The sequence below is a fragment of the Coturnix japonica genome, chromosome 3 (genome assembly GCF_001577835.2).
Source record: "Coturnix japonica isolate 7356 chromosome 3, Coturnix japonica 2.1, whole genome shotgun sequence".
Classification (NCBI taxonomy): Eukaryota; Metazoa; Chordata; class Aves; order Galliformes; family Phasianidae; genus Coturnix; species Coturnix japonica.
In genome coordinates this window covers 44124127-44141262 of record NC_029518.1, presented here as the reverse complement: position 1 = coordinate 44141262, position 17136 = coordinate 44124127, and the positions used below count along the sequence as shown (strand labels likewise).

The following is a 17136-nucleotide window of genomic DNA, read 5'->3' as shown; positions in this document are numbered from 1 at the left end:
AAGTAGATGACAAAATAATCTTTCCCTATTCTCTTAAAAAAGCACTATTCCAAAAATAATTGTAAAGAGGAAAGAGGAAGGCAAACAATGTTTGTAGAATAACCACAACAAACATCCTGTTCTTTTTTAAATGCCTTCAAGATTTCCTCTTGACTTGCAGTGGAGGGGAAAGGGGAAAAAAAAAAAAAAAAAAAAAAAAGAAAAAAAGGAAAAATAAAGTCTCTGAGAGTTTATTTCCAACTACTCTTCTAGTTTCCTTGTTCTCTTCCTGTGTCAAATCAGAAGGAGAAAAAAAAAACACCTCCAAAAGCACGAAGAATCTGAGATGATAACAGCCCAGTTCTCCAGGAAATTATACAACCATACTGTGCTCAGATACATACAGTAACAAATAATGGAAGATATTAACTTTTAGGTAAATTGTGGTGACTTAAAGTCAACTCTTCAAAAGAGACAATGTTAATTAATATAGTATACGTAGTAGAGGATGTTTAAAAAGTAACTTTTTTAAACTTTTTTCCTTTCAAACTCCAGAGTTAAATTGTGGCACAGAACATGAGTTATACTGATTGCCTTCAGAGTAAAAGGACATATGCAGCAATCAAAGATGAGAATCTGCACAGCAGAAGTTCCTTTTATGCAAAAATCAGGCACATATATTTGCTATGTACATCAGATAGAAACTTTTTGCAGTCTTAGATAATGGCTTCATGTCAAAATTCCTCCATAGCCATTTCTTCAGTCATTGCTGTATCAGTCTAGGACTACTCATAGAATGAATAGGTTAAAAAGAAACATGCAGACTAAAAGTAAACCCATATATGAAGAAAAGGTGTGTGTTAGACTAAATAATGCGGTGTGCAACTATGATCTATCTTGAACTGCCTGTCTTGAACCTGCAATGATATAGTCAGTACCTTTCAATGCATTGTGAAAGCCACTGTATTTAATGGGACTTTAGGTTGCTCACTTGCAGCGGGGCACAAGGTGGGATTTAGACAACATAGTTTCTCTTCATATTGCTTACAGGATACTTGACTTTCCAGTTTCTCATATATCCTTCCTAAATCCAAATCAACCCCTTCCTTCAGTTGGACCAGAGAATATTTTTTCAGTATATATAGTAAAGCCTGATTCAATGGGGTCAGCACTAATGTAGGGATGACACAATAACTGAGAATCACTGAAAGCAGGGCAGGAAGTTCAAGTCAGGATTACTGTCAGACTCTTCATAATGTGAAACCACTGTCTTCCTTGTTTTCTTGCAATATCACTATTCATAGACCTTGCATGTAGTCTTTCTGGTTGTAGTCTATTCATTTTTAAACTTTTTTTTTTTTTTTAAAGAAAAATGATATTCTTTTTAGCAACTAATTTTTAAAATTATTTTTAAAATACAAACTCAAATCAAAACCAAAACCTTCTCCACAACTGAAATGATTTACAAGTGCATGTGAAAAGGCACACAAGTCTGCCAAGATATCTCAGAAAAAAAACAACATTCTGAAAACCCCTGTGTAATTCACACACAGGTATATACACATAAAATATATATATATAGCTTTTATAAACCATACCCTTGGGCTGCACTGAAACAGGAATAATGTGTGCATTTAATTCTATATTTTTGGAAGGCAGAAATAAAGAAATGATTATTTTATGAGCCTTTTTTCACATCAGATATAATATTTTGCAATTATGATATGTGTGCATTTACTGATGTCTCTCTTGCACTCATGCTATGTGAATTATTACATACCTATACCCTCAACTTTTAAGAAACTGATACTTCTCATACATTTCCTTGTAACTTGTGTATGTATGAATTACAAGAGCAGGAGAAAATCTCCCTACTGTGAAAACAATGTAAAGACACACATATGTATCTTATATATGTATAATGTTTTTTGTTTGTTTGGTTTTTTTTTACTTACACCTCTACATATGTGAGCTGAATCTGAGAAACAAAATTTCCATCCCTCATTTCATTCCATACATCAAGTTCTCTCTCATTAGCCAAATAAATTGTGTTACTGGCATAAGATTCATCATTTCCCAGGCCTGAGCCCCATGTACCTGTTCTCTTGGTCAGATACACAAAACATACAAGAAATCCAATGACCCTTCTAGAGCTAATCAAGACATGCATATGTACAAATTTTCCTGCTGAATTTGCTTAAAATACAAAACAGAATTCAGAACAACAACAAACCTAAATAAACAACAGCTCTCTGTACTGGCTACTAAACCCACAGAGATTATAATGCATATACCTATAGCACCCCCTGGCCTCCAGAAGTCAGGGATTTTTTTTATTATTACTTTTTTTTTCGTAAATTTGACAATACATTTCTTACAGTCAATCCTTTTTGAACAAAATGAGATCATGGTGAATTTCCATCATGTCTCTTGTCTCTCTAAGGGAACTCTGCAAAGCAGCTTCTCTGGAGACTGCAGTCCATAATACGCCTCTATACAAAATATAAGAGACTTTTTTCCTCCAATCCAGACAACAATCCAGACAACAATCCTATCATACACAGATCACTATTTTTTATACATTCCTACTTCCACTTGACAGTGCAATAACTATAAGAAACACAAATTAATAATCTGTAAATCTCCCTAATGCACAATACTTAGTGTTCAGGATGATAGAAGGAATAGTAGGACAGAAAACCTAAATGTTTGACCAAGTAAATTTCATTTCCGATTCAATGTAGTGAGACTACAGAAAGCACTGCTATTTTTCCATTAGTGAAAGATGTTGCTAAGGGGATTCAGAGAAGTGAACAAGCAAGAGAAAAGAGGTAAAAAATAAAAGGGGGGGTGAGGGACTGGAGGGAAGGGAAAGACAGTCTGAAATAAAAACGCAATGTGTATTAAGGGTGCTTTCGTCTTAAGAGGAGTTTGGCACAGAAGCTGTTTTTCAAACAACTCAAAATATTTTTAAGTAGACAGTCTTTTAAAGATAAAAATAAAGACATATTGTTAAAACATTGAAGGAAAAGTCTGTGAATAAAATAACTGAGCCCAGTCATAGACATCATTACTTCATGCTACTACACTATCAACATGGTTTCAAGAATCTAGCAACATTTATCAATTAAGGCATTTCCTGGTCATCTAGTAGAACCCTTGCCTGAGCTAGAAACAGCACCACCATGGGGAAGGCTTCCAGATGTCCCAGTAGAAGTTACCAACAGAGTCAGAATTACAATGAATGGGCAGTGGGCTAGGAGTGATAAAGAGCAAGCATAAGCCATGGATGTGAAACAGACTCAGGATAATGTATTTCTTCTGAGTCCTATGCTGCAGTTGGGTAATTGATCTTCTTTCCATACACTGCTCACTTACATAAATCTGTACAATGAATATATTTATTTTTTAAGATCATCTCCTCCTTGAAAACGACCTGGGGAATTGCATTTTTTCCAATAGTTGATTACCCTCTCCTTTAGTATTTTCACCTTTTCCACAGGTTTCTGTCCTAACTATATTTTCACCTACTTTCTCTCCTTCCCAAATAAAAAACTTGTCCTTTTTGTACTGAGTGAAAAGAAATATTATAGTAACTCCAAACTCCACAGTTCCACCTCTCTGTTTTTGTACTCTCATTATTTCTAATTTTTCAGCTGTGGCAGGTTTACTTAGAAATATAAGAAAGTAAGAAACATGAGAAGACAGCATGCATAACATTTGCCAGATTAAAATTTATAATCACTCCAGTTCTTCATACCAATAAGTTTCCAATCACCTTTGAAAGAAACAAGCTGTTGCGGAGTGTACTAAGTCATTTGAGTATATTATGAAACCCTCCTTCTCTGCCAATACATAGAATAATCTGAAAAAGCTCACATGTTCATGGATCCAAATGTCTTCACTATTCGCAATACTCTTCAAAGCAAAAGCCAAATAAACATTCAGATCTGAAAGGAAAGAAGCTGGAAGAAGAGAGTGGGTGGAAGAACCAAAGAGTCTCTCTACAATATGAACATCCTGATGTATGACACTATTTCTATGTTCTTTATAAACATTAACATTAATATAAATGCACATGTATATGAAGATCTTCATTACAGAGTGAAGCCTAAGTATTTTGCAGATTTGGTTTAGACTGAGAAAATGAAGCAATTCTCCAAAAAGACAAATAAAGAAATGGAAGAAAAAGCAAAACAAAATAATGTTTCTTGAGCCATTCAAGGCTGCAAAAAATGTCACATGCTCTTCAACATCTGAGCAGCCTGAAAATGTCACTGCGCTGGCTTTGCTTCTCCTCCCTGATCAAGGCAATGAGTACAGATCTTCCTGTGCTCAAGTCTGTTGCATGTATGATGGAGCTGGTAGCTGCATGCTCTAAGAAGAACTCTACATGGTTTCTACATCAGAAGACCCTGTCAGTGATGACCTTCCATGAAGGAAATGGGGAGCAGCACACATGCATGGAGCTACCACATGGGACAGACAATGAAGCTTTGGCCAGCAACATCACCATCTGAGAAGCTGCAGAAAGAACGTAGGGACAGAGAAGAGACTAAATCGTGAGGAAAGAAGAGAGAATAAAACATGAAGCAAATGGTGGCAGTGAGAAGAAAATTAGAATGGAAAAACTGATGATGATTAGCCAGAGTAGAATCTATCAACAAAGGGAGTAAACATTATGAGTTTTCTCCTGAAGCAAGTAGTATAACTGGAAGTATACACTGGAGAGGAAATGTGGAAAAACACAACCAATAATGTTCCACCCTGAGCAATGCAGCTTGCTACAACAGAACTAAATATGCCTTCCAGTCAATGCCAAGCCAGAGTGAGTACTGCCTGGGCATCTTGTCAGTAACGCTTGCAGTAGTTCAGCTGAGCCAAATTCCTCTTTCACTGTCCTCTACCTTCAGGGGAAAGAACAGTACCAAGATAATGTTTCTTTAGGCAACCTTACTTGAAGTCCTCTTTAGTAGCACTTGCCATGGTCTGCAGAACATAAGGACTTACCAGCAGGCTTTGCTGGAGCAGAGGAGGCCTAGGCAGGTTCATTAGTCTGTGCATTATGTTACCTTGTAAACTGACCCACAGGTCAAGCACAGAGCAAAACATTATACATGCACAAGGGAGGTTTCTTCTCCTCACAGACTGAAACATCTGGATCAACTAAGAGAACAAATAGGTTGGTTCAAAAACATATCAGCAACAGAACTTAAAATGTGCCTGTTCTCATTCCCAAGCGAAAATGAAGAAAACTGCTGAAACCAAACAACCATCTTCTTCCATAACTTTTTTTTTGTTTTAAATAATGACACTCAGAACTGGCTAATATCTTCTGCAGTTAACAGGCAGTAGGGAAAGATGACTTATTTTGCCATTTCAATTTTACAGCCATGCTAAGATGAAGAGAACAGCTCTGTTTTGAGGAAGGGAAGGAAGAAGAAGAGATGAGGAAGTAAGAGGAAAGAGAGGAAGAACAAAAGGAGAAAGAGAAGGAAAATAAGCTGTCATCAAGAAGAAAATAATGTCATTGCTCTCATTTACGAAATGGTGCTAAGGTTCACAGCTTAAAGTTCATGAGGGTCAATGATTTTGTAAGAATCTATTATCTCTAAAAATGCAGAACAGTGACTGCATTTGTTATTAGTTCTTCATTTCAGTCATAGCATTTTTTCACATCTCCAGTGACAGCTTTTTTGGATTGCAGCCTCAAGAGTTTCTTGAAAGGGAAGGGAACAGATCAGAAAAACGTTATCAATCATTGTATCCAGAGGTCTGTTTAACTCCATTACCGTAGCCCAGAATTTATACTAGAAATAAGAATGAAAATCATTGGTCTTAACTGCATTCCTAATATTCTTTTCATTCACATATTCCCTCAAAATTACAGACATTTTCTACATGCAATAGGCTGCTTAATAAGACATGGAAAGCAAATGCAGTGTCAAGAATAGTAATGCTGAAACAGTAAGTAATTATTCAGAGCTAAAAACTGTTAGAAGAGATGGAAAAGACTGAGAAAGGAAGGGTTGAGAAGAGAGAAGCCCAGAAAGGAAACTGAGTAAGGGAGATGTGGGTTGTGTAGGCAAGGTTAGGAAATAATAAAAATGAAGATTGAGTGATAGGAAAGTGAAAAACAAAATGAAAGTGGTCATAAAAAAGTAACAGACTTGGGCCTAGATCCAGAAAAGCTCTTATGTTACTTCAAGTATGTTACAAAACATATATAGGGAATAGAAAAAATAAATTTAACAATATACTTGGCAAGACCTATCAATTTAAAAAAAAAAAAAAATCACAAAAAGATGACTAACAAATCTAAGAGCAATAATATCTCAAGGAAGAGAAGGACTTGGGGGTCCTGGTGTATGAAAAACTAAACATGAGCCAGCAGTGTGCTCTTTCAGCTCAGAATGCTAATTGTATCCAGATTGTCCTCCTCTGCTCTGCCCTCGTGAGGCCCCATCTGGAGTATTGCATCCAGGTCTGGGTCCCCAGTACAAGAAAGACAGGGAGCTGTTGGAGAGGGTCCAGAGGAGGGCCATAAAGATGATTAGAAGGCTGGAGCACCTCCCCTACAAAGACAGGCTGCCCAGATAGGTTGTAGATGCCCTATCCCTGGAGGTGATGAAGATCACACAGAATCACAGAATGACCCGGGTTGGAAGGGACCTCAAGGATCATGTAGTTCCAACCCCCCTGCCTGGCAGGGCCACCAAACATACACCTTTACTAGATCAGGTTGCCCAGATCCCTGTCCAACCTGGTCTTGAACACCTCCAAGGACGGGGCATCCACAACCTCCCTGGGCAGCCTGTTCCAGGACCTAACCACTATCCTAGTAAAGAACTTCCCCCTAACATCCAACCTAAATCTTCCTTCTTTCAACTTAAACCATTTCCCCTAGTCCTGCTATTATCAGCCTTTTCAAAGAGTTTACCCCCCTCCTGGGAGTACGTTCCCTTCAGGTATTGAAAGGCTGCAATGAGGTCACCCCGCAACCTTCTCTTCTCCAGGCTGAACAAACCCAACTCCCTCAGCCTGTCCTCATAGGGGAGGTGCTCCAGCCCCCTGATCATCTTTGTGGCCCTCCTCTGGGCACAGAGGTCCTTGATAGGACCCTGGGCAGCCTGATCTAGTATTAGATATGAAGGTTAGTGGCCCTGCCTGTGGCAAGGGGGTTGAAGCTTGATGATACTTGAGGTCCCTTCCAACCCAACCCATTCTGTGATTCTATGAATCAGAAAAAATGTCAGCAGAAGACTGAGTGAAGCTAAATAGAATATGAGCCATTCGTGTCACAGGGTGCTTTCTTGCAAGGAATATGTGTTATCCCTATTAATGAATCTTTGGATATACTACAGATTATACACAATAATTTCTCAAATGAAAAATTGCTGGATCCACTATAAGGATATCATTTGACAAAGGAAGCAGAGATAGTTGTATAACAGAAAATCTTACAATCATAAAAATAACAACTGATAACCATTTGACTGTAATGATGTGTAAACATTCAAGTCCAAACTAGTTATATATGCATACACCCTCTTTCTTTTTAGAAGTAATAGTTTCACAGGTATGAAAACAACTAGAACTAAAACCATTTGAGAGCAAGCATTTGCCTAGAAAATATCAATGGCATGTGAAAACTTTTAAAGCATACTTCACAATCTGCTGGGAAGCTACCATTCAACAAAATGCTATGCCTCATTATACATATACACACTAACTATATATAAACTAACAGAAGAGCTATTAATTCATTATATTTGATTGATGAGAGCAACAGCATCATGTTATGTAGCTACTGTAAGGCATTTGATAAAAAAAGCCAGACCATTTGCTTAAGGTAGAAGTATGAAAAAGAACAAATTGTTATGTATTAAAATGAATGAAAACTACTTATTAGATTAGAAAAATGCACTTGTGAATGAAGAAACATATAATACCAAGCACATCCTACTGTGATTCAGAGGTTGTTTTTGGCAGTTAAGCTATTTTGTATTTTCCTCAGTGTCATGAATGCAGGAATAAGAGAACTGCTAACCTGATGGGCAGAAAAATAAAATATCTGGAAAATTAAAAAACACTTTTATCGCTGCAAAACAACCTGGATTGTTATATAACCTGCCTTCAGGTGAACAACCTGTTACAGCTGAAAACAAAAGCATATATCTAGGGGAAAAACAAAACAAAACACACAAAAAAAAAGCTATTGCATAGTGCTCTGTCCTGAGGAGAAAAGGGTGAAGAGGACCTGAGTATAGCAGGTAGCTGAGTATGAGCTGCTACAGGTAAAATGGAAGAGCAAAAAGAATCACAGTTACTTCTATTTCATATTGACACACAGCTTCTATTGGGACAATAAAACAAGGACAGAAAGAATTAACACATTTTAACATTACAGATAATTATGGACTGGAAAACTTCTTGTCTGATTCAAAGTAGCTTTACAAAGACAAAGAGTTTCTTTCCTAAAATATACATGATCTCAAGCAGAAAATAATCCTGAAAGATCCCACAGTCTGTACTGCTCAAGTCAGCCCAGTCAGAATAGCTCTGTTCAGCTACATAAGCTCTGAAAACAGGACTGTACACATGTGGGAATAAGGCAAATGCTAGAGCAGGCTGAAGATGCATTCCTTGATGCTCCCCTTGCAAATTCCCCCAGCATTCAGATGCCAGGGCAAATTAGAGCCAAGAGGAGAGATGCACGTTTGGGATAGACTGCAACCCACAATGATGTGAAGACTCGGAGCAGTGCTGCAACTCAGTTTTATGACACAGGCTGAAACTTTATCAGTTCCTTCAGATGGTTGTAAGTGCAAGAGAAAGCTGACCCTTTTTCCTTTCTTTCCTTCTTTCCCCCTGCCTGCTCCCCCCATCCCCCCACTTTGACTACACATTTTTCAAATATGCAGAATCAAATGCAGTAATCCAGACATTGCAGAGATGAGAAAGATCTCATCTCTGCAGTGTCTGATCAGGCATTTTCAGAAAAACATGTGCTAGCAACACATCAGCAATTAATAATGCTAGCAAGGCATATTAAGAAGGAATACAACTTACAAAGATACACTTAGATGAGAAACTAAGTGTAGCTTTTGAAACAATCTACTAAGCAGAGGAAGATATTTAGCTGTGTTTTAGTGTGTAAACACTATTTTAAGGGGAAAATGGGGCAGAAAAGCTCTGGTGGCACTCTTAAAATGCTAGAAAATTAAAACAACTCAGCACTGAGAGGGACACAAATGGGAACACTAAGTATTTTTTTACTATTCCTGACTTCTCTGAATAAACAGTAGGTGATGATTGTGTCTATACTCTAAAAAACTCAGAGGCAAATTAACAATGTTGGTATTGCCAACTGTTCCCATACAAGCAAGTAAATACAAAGTTTGGGCATGACTGGAAAATAAAACCTTTAGACTGTTAATAAGTATTTCATGGTGCAGCTAAACAGTTAATCAGCAAGACAAAGATATATTAACTTGACATTGCCAAGTATGTTGAATTTTTGCTACCAGAAAGCTAATTTTTAATGATTCAATTTTTCACAAGGCTCTTCAATTAAACATCTTGGTAGGAGTAAGCAAAGCCAACAAATGAGTGAAAATGCTATAATTTAAAAAATAGGAACTGCCTAGACATAAAGAAGTAGTTGTAAAGGAACTAACAAGTAGACAAATGAAAAAGCAAAGTGCTTTCAGGTTGTAAACAGAATATACTGAGTGATGAGAAGGAAACATAGAAAAGCAACACAGTTAATCAACAACACAGGGAATTTACTTCAAGCAGTTCTTCAGAAAAACTGAAATTGTTGTCTTCTTGAAGACAATAGAAGATAAAAGTTCTGGAGACTAAATGTAAAAATGCAATACGACAAGCCAAAAAGGTTTGAGAAACAGCTTGCAAGGCTTTTTATATTTTTAAAGTACATCAACATCAGGCAGATTGCCAGAGTGTCTGGAGGTCTGAGACATAAAGGTGTAAAAGGAGCACTGAGAGAATCAGTGAATTAAATGAAGTTTTTGCATCCAGGCTCATAGAACGGACCCAGAAAGAAATTCTCATAACAGAGCTGTCCTTAAGGGCGGCTGTTGAAATATCTATCTGAACATTAAGGTGTCTGCAAAAGATGTTACAGAAAAATCAACGAAGAGAAAAATAAGAAGTTATCAGGACCAGCTGGTGAGATTTAAAGGAATTCAAGAGTGTAATTCTCAGTACTAGAGGACAGGAAGAAGACAAAATAGGCAGCCAGATCCGAAAAGGGTATGGGAAAGTGGAGGGAGAGGTAAATTTAAGTTGGTTTAGGTTAGGCAAGACACGTACACTGGATGATTTAACAGGAACTGCTACAAATAACACAAGAGCCTCCTTAAATACAAAATTTGAAAAGTCATTGTGGAAAATCCTCTAAAGGTATGTTAATTCTACAGTCAATACAAATGTGAAAAGAAACTAAATTTATTCAGATCTTCTTAAGTAGATCAAGCAGCTTTGTCTCTCAGGGCTCTCACAGAAACTGAAATGCCTCAGAAAGACAACGTGAGGCTAAATAAGTAGCTAAGAGGTAGGGCACAAAAGCTAATAGTAACAGTTAGGTCCTTTTAGTGGAGAAGTCTTTCTGCTAATGCCTTTGATGTTTAATATTCTCATAAGCGACCTGAAAAATAGGGGGGTGAATAGTGATATAGCTAGGTTTGCTGATGATATGAAGGGTAGTAAGGATTAAGATCATCTGCAATGAGTTGGAAAAGGATTTCACAATGTTAAGTGAGTGATAAAATGGCAGCTGGAGTGCAATAAAGATCTTAAGGTTGAAGAGTATATTAAGCAAACAGTGGCTAAAAATTTTAGTTACTTGGCTTAAATTAAAAAGCAACAACAACAAAAACAACCTACTTCTGAAAAAAACAACATTGAACAGAAACACAAGAAAGACAGTTGTAATTGCAAACATTTTTCAAAACGGAATTACAAGACTCTTAGTTGATAAAGGAGTGAAGCACTAGATCAGCCTGTCCATGAGAGGAAAAACAGCCTAGCTGGGCATTGAGATAAACATGGGTAAGTACTGTGAACAAATTACACAATCTGGTTGCTATGACAGCTCAGCACTGGGTTAGCTGCCTGATTTAGTCTGGATTCTATGAGTGAAACTAAAGCCAAAACTTACCAGCACGAAGCAGATGCTCTGTAATTTTTGTCTATGAAAAAGTAAGTCCTTATGCGTTACCTATTCTGAAACAAGTTTCTCCTTTCCTCCTTAGATGAAAAAAATTGAGTTGATGTGTGTATGGGAAGCCTGAGTGTAGCTAACAACATCTCAGCCATTGGAGTTAACTAAAAATCACTCAAGCCTTCTACCAGCAGAAGAATAATTAGATTTAAGACATTTTCAAGAGGGAAAGAATGTATCCAAAATGTTTTTTGTCCCCTTTGACAATGGTTCAATGACTGCAGAGGTGGATTTAAGTGTAGATATGAAGGTGCTCATATGAAGGTCTAATGTTTTCCAAGCAGTATTTTGACCCACAAGAACAGGCCTAGATCTAAGACAAATGAGTGACAGTTAACTAGTACAGAGAAGGTGATCAGATAATTAAAATAAGCTGTGTCTATTACTATCTTTCTTCATAGCAGTAGTGATGCTTTGAAGTAATTTCACCCAGTAGTGCATAGAGCAGCTGGAATGTGCATAAAACATTTTTCCCCCTCCCCTCACCCCCTTTTTAAAGTTTTTAGGTAAACTAAACCAGAACCTCTGCTCCAAAGGTGTCCTAAATGCATCCCAGCCCAACGGGGACACAGTAAGCTCTGGACCCAGAAATGATTCATTGGATACTTCACCTTTCTACAATTTGCCACCATAGGAAAACACAATCTGTGCCTAAACCATAGAGACAGTCCTGTGGAGTTATATGCCACTGGGGACAGCAAGTCATTGCTGTCCCTCCAGAGCGCTCTCAGACATTCACAGAAGCAGTCACCAATGGCTGGAAACCTGTCAGGAAGTCCACACCAGAAAAGCATGGCCCAACCCTACCCTGATATCTAAATGGAAGGGCAGGAAATAGTCTGCCTGTTACTAGAAGCCCCTGGTTGTTTTACAGTTGGCTGAAAGGTTGTGTAACACCAGGCAGCTGATATTGGCTCACTTCATAATATATACATTTCCCAAGCATAATAATTTCGCCTTGAGCATAATTCATTGCCCAATGTTTTGTCTAGTTTTCAATCATTTAAGTTACTAAAGACAAATTTTCTTGCTGGTTTGTCTTACTTGCCTTAGTGTAATCCCCTTAGGGAAGAACATTAGTAACTTGTGCTTTTTTCCTCCTCTTCAACGAAAGAGGAAAAAAAAGGAAAAAGAAAGAAAACATAACTGACTCACAACCTAATTCGTAAAGTTTTTTTAAACTTATGAGCCTCTTTTGACTCACCTTTCTTTAGCTTTCTGCGTTTTATTTTTAACGGTATTTTTACAAGCATGTCCTTCACGTTGCTAGGTTTCAAGAGAAAAGAAATAAAGGAAGAAAACAAATCAATATTTCTTTTAAAGACAAACCTTTTCCAAAAGTCCAAAACGAAGCATGTTCTTCTATTATGTGCCAACCTTCCCAACACATTTTTTTCTTAATTCAACTTTTCTACTGCATACAAAACCATGCCAGGGAGCAACAGCAAATAGTGTCACAGAAAGGTGACCCAAGAATATGAGGTGCTGAAGAAATAACTGTGAACTCATATATCATATAATTACAAAATTTCATTTATGTGGTTCCACTGATGTTCTCCCCTATGTGCGTGTACATACATATGTGGGCACACATACAAGTCTGCATGTAGCCAGTGAACCAAGAGACTCAGAAACGTCACTGAAATGCAAGGGCACAACAATATATGCAATAGATAAAGAAAATAAGCAAAATCACTTTGAAATAAATCCTGTTGAAACTGCAGAAAAAGTGTAGGTTGACAAAACAGAGCAATCAGATGAACTGTGACAGAAATATTACTGCTCCTCACCAAAGGCATTCAGACAAGCCATCAGTGTCAATAGAGTAAGGAACTTCTTGACACAGCCAGAAATACACTACAAGTAGAAACTGAATGATTTCTTTGGATGATGGGAACACAGCTTCGCACTGGTTTTGGACAAATTTGTAATACTGGGCAGGAGTACAGTCTGAAATTTATGGTGTTTTGGAAGGAATTAGCATGTTGTTGATTTACAGCAATACAGCAAGACAAGCCCACAAATATCATTTCAGTCCATTAACACAAACTCAGTGACACTAATAAAATGAGACCCAGCTATGAAATGCTTCTTGTTTTATCAATGAAAAACCAAATCTCAGTGATTCTATTTATGAAGGCACATTCAGTTTTTCATATCTTCACCTGAAGAACACATAAGTCAAAACTATAAGCAGTCTCACAGAAGATACCCAAAAGATTTCAGAGAATAAACAAAATCTGAAGAAGATCATTGTTCAGTTTTGATTTGGATTTTAAATCAAGGCCTTTTTAGAAAATTGCCAGAATTCAGACCCAACCAATTCTGGCCTCACAGGTTTTATGTTTAGCTGTCATAGTGGATATGAACAATAAAGCAAACACTTAAGACACACCACAAGCTATCTCAACAGATCTAACCTGATAGTTCATACAGATAAACCTGCTTTACTGTTGTGAGCCAAAAACAACATGAATGAAAGCTATTTAGAACTGAATAGACACAACACTAATAGTTGTACATAGAAATCTGATTGGACTTTAAAAAAAAAGTGAAACATTATCTGCATAATTTCAGACTTCTTTGTAAATTATTCATCTCTATGCAAGATTTTAGTTTAGTACAACACAAGAAATAATTTTTATATTATATTTATATTATTTGTAGGAGTTAGCATCAGTATAATTATTCAAATTTGCACATTAAAAAAAATAGGGGGAAATAAACAACCACAAGGTTATTTTCCAAAACAAAGTGTCAAAATTGTTTTCCCTTTTAAAGACTATCTACCTTTCACCATTTAGACTCCAGAACATACTTCAAATATATTCATAAAAGTACATCATTTTAACCATTAATCTGTGTTCTGCAGTAAGTAACGGTAACAACAGAAACTACCGGGAAAGAAAATAACAGAGATAATCCAAATTATAGACCTAGGAAATTGCAAAAGAAATCATGTAGTTAAACTTATATTCCTTTATGAAAAGGGTTGTTTTTAAATAAAAAAGGTCTTCAAATTCCATAAGTTAATTCTTGCCACCAAATACAACTCTCTATATATACATATAAATATATAGTGGACCTTGGCAAATTGTTCAATATTATTTTATTATTTAAAAATCTTTTCAGTCTAGTTCTCAGCATAAACTGAATGTTTCCAGAACAAGCTATTACAAGTATTGGCTCCTTGGGATGTGTTTTTGTGTACTTGAGACTTTTTTTATTTCCATTGAAATTAACAACATGGCATATTTTATTCTTGCAGAAGTCAAATGCTCATATCAATCTAAGAAGCATTATACAAATATCTATTCTATTCACTCACAGTGCTACCCTTCAAAAAAGGAAGAAAAATAACTTTAATAATTTAGTGACAAAAGATGTATTCATAGTTCAAACTCTGACTTCTTCAGGAAAATTACTGTTTATAAATGCCAGTTATACCATTTAGCCAGAAATGGAAAAGCCCTTCTCAGTCACTGAGTGCAACTCCTACTACCAAGCTTTCACCACGCATAGCCAGCTCACCTGGATCCTCATAAAAAGGGATCTGTCTCAACCTGTTTGTTAACCTTGGAGATGAGCCCTTCTGCATTTTCAGCTCCAGTCTGAACTTATTCAAAGCAACACTCCTTTGGTTTTGTGTCAGCAACAGCTTTCAAAGTATTTATGTCTCGTGAAGATTAATACTTTTTAATCAAAATCATCATCTACCTTTTATTGCAGAAATAATAAAAATCACACAGGTCTAGTCGCTACCTTCTGGCATTTTTATTTACAACTGCTACTCATACATTACTGTGAGAGATATTATATGAACTCTTTATGCTTTAATGTTTGGCAAGTGCATTTTACATCTGTATATATGTGCAAATAAATAGTATTTTTCAAACGTTTTCTTTCCAATTTTCACTGTTCTCATACTTAACATTTATTGCCAAATCATCTCATGTTTCCTTGTACCACTCATAAGGCTTGTAATGTACAATTTCTTATACAGTATGTAGAACGGGGATTTAAATTTCTCTTTGGCCTCTGAGGGCCACCGTAATACTTATTCCCTCATGTCCTTCCACACAACTTTGCAAGCTCCCTCAGCTTCTAAAGATCCTGCAGTAAGATTCAAATATGGCAGCAAGACATCCTTAGACATCCATATCATAATGCTCACAGGCTCTGTCCCTTCACTTTCTATTTATGCTTTTCCTGCAGTACTCTCTTTAATTTTACTCTTAATTTTTTCATTCTCTTTCTGTTAATGGCTCTTTCCACCACATGCCATCTGTTGATACCTAAGGACACAAAGCTCAAAAAAGAATTGCAATAAGAAATGACTGCAAGAAGTAAGTTCAAATAGCCACAAGGACGAGGTAAAAAGAAATCCTGTTTGCTGTTGGTAGTCACTTGCCAATATGTGACATTTCAGATAGATAGCTTGCATCATAGATCCATGGAATGGCCCGGGTTGAAAAGGACCACAATGATCATTAGTTTCAACCCCCCCCCGGCTATGTGCAGGGTCACCAGTCACCAGACTGGGCTGCCTAGAGCCACATCCAGCCTGGTCTTGAATGCCTCCAGGGATGGGGCATCCACAACCTCCTTGGGCAACCTGTTCCAGTGTGCCACCACACTCTGTGTGAAAAACTTCCTCCTAATATCTAACCAAAACCTCCCTTGTCTCAGGTGCACAAGTTGCCAAGACACATATAGCTATGACTCTGAATGAATGACTAGTGATTGAACAAAGACCATAAAATGACAAGGTCCAAAATATGGGAATGTCATTTTAAGATTAAAATTTACATGTGATTTCTGATCTCTCCTAAAATTAACAGTGCTGTCTAGCCCTCCAAACTGCAGTACTTTTTTTTTTCCCCCCAGGAATCAAGAAATCACTGTGGTTGGGAGGAACATCTGTAGTCCCTTTAAGCAGCTGCAGCTCCTGCTTAGAGAAGGCAGGTTGCAAGGGTGGAGACACCACAACCTCCCTGAGTAACCTGTGCCACTGTTCAACTATCCTCACTGTTTTCTCACATGCCCTCACATACGTTTTGATGCTACCTTCAAGAAACAAAGACAATTAGGTATAAGTGAAAGTGATAAACAAACAAGTAAAATAAAGGAAAGATATGATAACAGAGATTCTCTGATTATTTGTAATGAACAAAAAGTAATTTCTCCGGTCATTGTAGAAATTAGCATATCTCTTAAACTGAGGATTTACACTCACACCTCACACACACAGCTCTGGGTATTACTGTGAAGTGAAGTGCATGTTGGTGTTGCACAAAGTCTTAAAGCAAAGGCAAATACATGAAGTTGACTTAGAACTTGCTTTACCATCTAATAAATATATTTATATATATATAAGCAGTATAACTACTCTCCTCTCCTGCCTACAAATGATTTATCAACAATGCATTGTGAAAGCAGCAGTTTCTAATTTTTTCACATTCTCAGTGAAGTATTTACATATGGATGCTGCTGTGATTCTGACACTGCAAGGCAAGGAGTGTTTAAATAGCTGCAAGTCAGCCAGCAAATAATTTGGAACACGCATTTTTCTTTCAGCCCCTGTGATGAGAGGAGGAGCTACACTGAAAAGCTAACATATCCCACCCCTCCTCAGTGTAAACAGTAAGTAAAATTTCTATATACCATATAGATTTTTAGAAGGAAGTTAAAATAGAACTGAGAAAGGTTTCAGACAGATACATACTATATGTGATACCTGATCATTAGCATACATGCAGATGGAGAAAATAAAAAATATGCAATAATGGCCTCTGAACCCACAAGTGACACAATATGGGGTACAAGTCAGAGGCCATGAAGGGAAATCGGGACATCTCAGCTTAGTCCACTTGGTTTTTTTCCCCACAAACACTTGTTCACAAGTTTAA

General features: G+C 37.0%; 1 protein-coding gene across 4 annotated transcripts in view; it reads right to left on the bottom strand.

The window, feature by feature from the left end:
* The window catches only part of ESR1 (estrogen receptor 1), a 173998-nt gene that overhangs the window by 133933 nt on the left and 22929 nt on the right, over positions 1-17136 (bottom strand). The window lies entirely within an intron of this gene.